The sequence below is a fragment of the Impatiens glandulifera genome, chromosome 6 (assembly GCF_907164915.1).
Source record: "Impatiens glandulifera chromosome 6, dImpGla2.1, whole genome shotgun sequence".
In the NCBI taxonomy this organism is placed as follows: domain Eukaryota; kingdom Viridiplantae; phylum Streptophyta; class Magnoliopsida; order Ericales; family Balsaminaceae; genus Impatiens; species Impatiens glandulifera.
The window spans coordinates 44,895,763-44,903,554 of record NC_061867.1 but is presented as its reverse complement, the minus strand read 5'-3'; positions in this window follow the sequence as shown (position 1 = coordinate 44,903,554).

Below are 7,792 nucleotides of genomic sequence, written 5' to 3'. Positions count from 1 at the left end.
ATGGAGTCGGGAATGAAATTGAAATCCCATCGGATTCGGAATTGGGAATAAGTAATTGTTGAAAACTAGTCCCGAAAAATAAATTAATATATATATATATATATATATATATATATATATATATATATATATATATATATATATATATATATATCATTTCTATTCAAATATTTTTGTTTCTGCTTACTCCTCAATAAGAATCTTTGTACTCCAAATTATAATTTGTATGAACATACTGTTGTACACTTTTATTCCACAATTTGACATTCTTTACACATTTATGTCTCTTATCAAATATTCATTTCTCTCTAACTTTTTTTCCTTCACATCTATCTATTTCCCATCAAACATACTATTCCATATCTTTATTTATAATTTAAAAATTTTAAACTCAAGATCAACCTTAATAAAATCCAGGTTCATTATGTGTCACAATTAGAGTTAGGCATAGTGTCTAAACAATTGTGTTTGTTTCGTGCAATTCGTGTCAGACTTTCAATTGTTTTGTGTCACGTCGAAACTCGTTCTCATGTGTGTCGTGACATGCATTGACCCTCTCAAAATCATGACCCACGGACTCATTCATGTCGTGCTAACTTATTTCCATCTGTTTATTCGTATCGTGCTAACTCGTGCACAAATTATTATATCTACATAAGAATTGTGTCGATTAAAGTTGGTCATTATGTCGGTCCAATTGTATTCATCTGCATATCATTGTATGCATTGAGAAATAACACTAATAATGTCGAGTTACACTCAATATTCTTACAGCTGTAAACTAAATGCAAGATTGTATTATCGTTACCTTGTTTTGCATTCATCAACTTATCCTCTACCATGACATTTTCACCAACTCCTTTTCATTGCATTCACCTTTCATAAGCAGATGCACAATTGTCTCCTTCTGATTCGTCATAACTCTAAGGTATTTCAATCTATTTGAAGTTATTGTAATCACTAACTATATATATTATTATTTTATTGTATTCATTTCAACGTTATGTTTGCTAATAATAACTCTAGCCTCTCTCTTTATTTTATCATGGTATCAGAGCCTTTATATATATATGGATTTTCTTTGTTCAACCCCAAATTTCTAATCTACAGGTTACAATCTGGATTTGGTGTTGAAGTCTACAGTCGTCAATGATATATTTCTCTTTCGTTTCCTTTCAATTAGTTGTTACTCTACCTGATTTTTTTTAGATTTGTATTCGTGCTACAGTATTTGTGTTTTCGTTGTTATAATTTGGGATTCGTATTTGTTGTTAATGCTTAACCATGTCTGGTCATAAAGATGATTTGCTTCAGTCTATTAGTGTTCAGTTATATGGCAAAAATTATACATATTTGAGTTATGTTATGAATAATTTTTTACGGGGAAAATCTATGTGAAATTATGTAATAGGTGTGAAGATCAAACATGTAGATGATATTTTGAGTGATTATAAGGCTTTGATTGATACTTGGGAGATAGATAACACTAAAATCATTATGTGGATTAACAACTCTGTTATCCACTTTATTGACATTCAGGTGGCCAAATATGATACAACTAAGGAGGGTTAAGATCTTGCCAGACTATATACATAGTCGGATTTTGATAAGTAGTATCAACTAGATCACAGACATTCGCTCACTTCAGAAGAATGATAAAAGTATACAGGAATTTTATTTTACCATGTCTGATCTTTGGGATCAAATTGGCCCTCACTAATTCTACAGAATTGTGATAATTTAAAATCCTACATAGCTCGTCGAGAAGAGAAATGTTTAGTGCAGTTCTTGATGGCCCTTCGAAATGACTTTGAGGGACTAGGTGAAATAATTATACATCACTACCCTCTTCCTACTATTGACTATGTTGTCCATGAATTGCTAGAAAAAGAAATTCGACTTATGTCTAAAGAAGACAAGGGATCTGTTATGCCTACTAAATCAATCTATTTTTGTTGCTAGCAATCAAAATTGACCTACTTTTAAGGCCTCTCTAGATGAATGTGCATTCTGTAAACAGAAGTAGGGGTGTTCATTGGTTTGTTTTCGGATTATTTGAGTTTTTAGTTCGGGTTCTTCGATTTTTAATTTTTTTAAGTAAAGTCAAAAACCGAATCGATTTCAATAAATTCAAATTTGAATTATTCGAATTCGGTGAATTAGAATTCGATCGGATATTCGGTTCAGACCAAATATTGAACATCACTTACCCTCAATATGAAAGAAATTTGTTTAAAAGAGTTAACAAAATAAATAAGTTGGTAAAGAGATCTTATTTACTTAAATTATAAAAAAAATATAAATCACACAAATTAAGCTTAGTGACTCACCGTCAATATTCGGCGATTGAACGACGGAAGTAAAACAGTGTTGACGATAATAATATATGACGGTAGAGAGGTGTTTATGATGGTTGTGATAGTACTAGTGAAATAGCTAGATAGGGCAATTGGAAAAAACACAGGCTATAAAGGTGGACGACTAGATAAAGGGGGAAATGGATGAAGAATTATGGATTTACTGAATTATTAGGTTGGATAATAGAGATATAGTAGGAGGCTCATGACAATTTAATATATAATATGTAATAAATTATAAAATATATAATACAAATAAATAATAATAAATGAATTTGATTTTTGGTTTGATTTTCGAGTTAAAGCCTTAACTCGAAAATCAAACCAAAAGCCGTATTTGAATTCAAATCGGTTTAGAATTCGATTAAAAAAACGAAAATGTAATTCGAATTCAGTTTATTCAAATTCGGTGAATTTGAATTCGATCGAATATTCGTTTAGACCAAATATTGAACACCCCTTAACAGAAGGGTCATTGGAAGGCTCAATATTCGAAATTGGTGAGTGAGAATAAAAAGTAATTACGACCACCTTAACAACAATGTTCGTCACCGAGTGCACAATGAACTTATCGCACACCGCATATCGGTAATACAATTTTTGCTCTAACCTTGGATCCATATATGTTTGAGCAGTTTCAGTAGGTTCTCGCCTCACAACCTCACGCCATGTCCGCCTCCTCTCATAAAGGCTTGTCATCATTTGATAATTCAGGTACATCGTCTCCCTTATGGATATTAGATTCAGGCACCTCTCATCATATGTCTCATGATATTAATTCATTTGTGTTAGTTAATTATGTTCCATCATTTTCTGTCATGACTGTCGATGGTACTCCAATGTCATTGGCAGGAATTAATTTTGTACATACATCTTGTTTATCTCTCTCACATGTTTCTATATTCTTAGTATTTCTTTCAACTTTGCATTTGTTAGTCAATTGTGTAATTCTAGTCTCACAGTTTTGTTTACTTCATTTAATTATTATGTTAAATACATGTGGTCGTAGAAGGTGAATATGACAAGCTGTATAAAATGAGGACTTTATATTTGGATGAACTTAAAGTATCAGATGTTGCTGCCTCCAGAATTGACTTGTCATCATTTCGTTTGAGTCGTTAATCTTCTGAATTTTATCTTTGACATCCTATTTGGGTCATGTTTCCGGATCTCGTTTAAATTTTTGTGTCTACTAGAGTTTTGGGTTGCTTAGAAAGTCATGATTGTAGTGATCTTAAATTGGATAAATTTCATGCATTGTCTTTTTATAAAAGTATTTTTTTGCACTACTCCATTTGATCTCGTACATTTTGATGTGTGGGGACCTTCTCTTGTTTCCTCTAAATGAGGTTCCCGATATTATGTTTTATTTATTGATGATTTTACTCGTTATACTCGAGTTTATCTTATGAAACACAGGTCTGAATATCTTATTATAGTTACCAATGTTTGAGCTCATGTGAGAATACAACACTCTTCAATCATTAAGTATTTTAGGTGTGATTTGGGGGTCAATACACTTCTAATGATTTATCTAAGTGACTTGTCTATGATGGTACCATTCACCAAACCTCATGTACTGACACTTCTCAGCAAAATGGTGTGGCTTAAAGAAAATATCGTCATCTTGTTAAAACAACTCATTTTTTCATGCTATTAGTCGAGGTTCCTAATGTGTTTTTTTTGGGGGGAAGTAGTTCTTATCGTTGCTTATGTTATCAACAGAAACCTGACATTTCATAATTCTTGTTTGTGCCCTTTTGAAAATTATATGGTCATTCACCTTATTATTCCTTGTTGCATGTTTTCAGTTGTATTTGTTTTGTTCTTAGATCACATGTTGAGCGTAATAAGTTGTCTCCCATGTCTATTTTATATAATTTTCTAGGTTATGATCTTGGTCAAAAAGGATAGCGTTGTTTTGATCCAGTTAGTCAAAAATTGTATGTCTAGCGTCATATTGTGTTTTTAGAGCACATTTCATTCTTCTTTATTCCTACTAGTTCATATCATATGACCCAAATAGATCTAGTCTGTATTGATCCATTTGATAATAAGTCTGATAAAGATATATCTGATACTTTGGTTCATGATGCATCCATCTCCCATGTCTCTACTCCTACGACCACCCAATTGCCAGATGAGATTACAAATACTCCTCTTCATCACTCTACACGCATTCGCAAGTCTAATAAGCTTCTCGACTTTTAGTACTCTTCTTATTCTACTTCCTTTGTCACTTTTGTTCATCGTTTTTATGAGCCTTTATTTTATAGAGAGACAATTTATGATTCTCTTTGACGGGCTTATATGGTTGAGGAACTTACTATTTTACATTAGACTTGTACATGGAATTTGGTTTCACTACCGTCTAAAAAACATGTGAAAAACATGTCATTGGGTCTATAAGATTAAAACAAAATCAGATGGTTTCATTGAGAGATACAAGGCTCTACTTATTGATAAAGGTTATTCTCAAGAGTTTGGCATAGATTATGAAGAAACATTTGGTCATGTTGTGAAAATGACGATTGTTCGCACTTTGATTGATGTATCTTCAGTTTTCCAATAAAAAATCTCTTAAATAGATGTGAAGAATTCTTTATTGAATGGTGACCTTAATGAAGAGGTTTATATGGTACCTCCTCTAGGTGTTCCTCATCAATTTGGTGAAGTTTGCAAACTTTGCAAAGCTCTTTATGGTCTTAAACAAGCATCGTGTGACTGGTTTGAAAAATTATCTATAGTGATCACTTCACTTGGTTTTCTTCCTAGTCACCGTGATTCGTCTTTATTTGTCAAGCGTACAATAACAAAATGTATTATTATATCCTTGTATGTTGATGATATGATTACTACATGATGATATTGAATCATTAAAGTTTGAGTTGGCACATTACTTCACTATGAAATATTTGGGTATACTAAATTATTTTTGGGGAATTAAGGTAGCCTATTCTCTAAAAGGTTATATCTTATCTCAATCAAAGTACATTGTTGATTTACTTGAGCGTACTCATCTTATTAACAATCAAACTATCGATACACCCCTTGAGACCAATGTTAGATAATCTTCGTCTGATTACATTCTTTTAGAGGATTCTGGTCTTTATCGTACAATTGTTGGCAACTTGGTTTATCTTACTGTAACTCGTCTAGACATTACGCAAGAAGTTCATGTGGTTAGTCAGTATGTCACTACCCCTACTACAATTCATTGTGTTGTTATTCTTCGTATTCTCAGGTATTTTGGGGTACTCAATTTTATAGTCTCGTGTTTCCTTCCACGTCTTCATTAGAGTTGTGCACCTACTCTGATGCGGCTTGAGTTGGTAATCCTACAGACCGCAAGTCGACCACTATATATTGTATTTTCCTCGGTAATTCATTTATTTCTTGGAAGAGCATGAAATAAAATGTAATCTCTCAATCTTCTACAGAAGTTGAGTATCTTTCCATGGCCTTGACTACCTGTGAAATTGTATGGTTACGTCGATTATTTACTTATATAGGTATTTCTCTTTCTCACTTTACTCTACTACATTGCAATAATTAGAGTGCTATTCAGATTGCACAGAATTTTGACTTTCTTGAGCGAACCAAACATATCGAGATTGATTGTTATGTCACTCGTCATTATATAATAGATTCACACCATCACATTTTCATTTGTTCCTTCATATTTGTAAATTGCTAATATATTTATAAAAGTGCACTCGGCTTCACGATTTTGTTTTCTGGTTGACAAACTCTAAATATTTATTGTTGTTACATTGTGAGTTTGAGGGGTGTTAGATATATTACATTTATTATGTTTATTAACACTTAAGAGTATTTCAGTCTATTTGTAGTTTATTATAATCACTAACTGTATATATACTCTTTCATTGTATTCATTTCAGCTTTATGTTTGCTAATAAAACCCTAGATTTTCTCTTTAATTTATCAGTCGTGGCAGGACATTTCCTCATAAGTGTTATGAGGAACCTTAATACTCCCTCCAATTGTCACTAGATGTAGAGGATTTTGTCCGTCGAACAGGCTAAATGCTCTAGACTCAACAAAACCAACATTTACTCTAATGTGGTGGGTCCCTTCGCCAATGCCAAGTGGAAAGTAGTCTCATTCCGCGAATCGAGGAAATCAATCATCTATGGCATCTTGAAAAAGATGTGGGAGACAAATTGGTTGCGGTTACACGCAACCGCGATGTGTAAAGGGGTCCAATTGTAATGGCCTACTAAGAATCGATCGAGTAAAAAATTATATTTCTTGAGAATTTCTTATAATCTCTCCATGTTTCCTTCTACAACTACTTTGATTTTATTAATTATCGTGGTGTATATATGTTTATATTGTATCGGCTTGTGATTGTGTCATTATTGTAATAATTAGTGATCATGTCGTTTTGACTCGTGTTTGTATCGTGTTCAACCCAAGACCTAAGTGTATATTATTGTGTTGTGTCGTTCTAAACTAATATCATGTTAGATCGTGTTGACTCAACCATTGCCTATGTTTGGTGACAATAACCACCCATTTTTATTGAAAATCTCTTTTAGTAATTATTGTCTTCTGCAACAGACATCGCTTCTATTATAAATATATATAAAAATGCATGTGTAAATTTTTAACTAGATGCAATCGAACTCCTAGTTTTGTCGGATTTTGGGTACCCATGAGTTTAGGGATAGGATGGGTTAACATATCTCTATTAGGTTCTAACACGAGATCGAGTAATAATTTCTAAAATTGGGTTCGAAGACTAATAATTAAGTACCCGTTGAGTATTATCATGCTGTCATTCTTAGTTGAGTAAATTGTTTCTTTTGGAATGATAGTAGGGTTAAGTATGGCAGCGACAGAGTGTGTGATCGACATTTCAAATATTTGTGCAGTATGACACTAGTTTTTTTCCTCTTTATTTTAAGAAAAAATTATTGGAGAGGGAATTTTGGAGAGAAAAATTGAGAGAGAGAATGACGTGGTGCAATTTGATTAGCTGAAAAAATAATAATTTTTTTCTCTCTACTCTCTCTTTATACTTTTTCTTTTTTTTAGCCAATAACATGATAGTACGTCATACTCTCTCACTTCTCTCCATTTTTACTCCTCTTATTTTAATATGTTTAGACTACTTTGGTAACGAAGATGTATGTTGTAAAATTTAGAACTATAACATTAAAAAAATTGTGTATACATATATATTTATTTATTGTAGATTAAGGTAATACTGTATGATATTTTTCAAACTTAGTTAAAATCTTACTTCTTTTTTAAAAATGACTAACAATGTTACACCATAATACATGTGATAGAGCCCATCGTCAATGATATAAAAGAATCACATTTAAATATTGCATATATTGTTGTTAAAGATCAAAATAACCGACATCACAAACTACAAATTGGTCGCATGAACTAATTTGTCATGG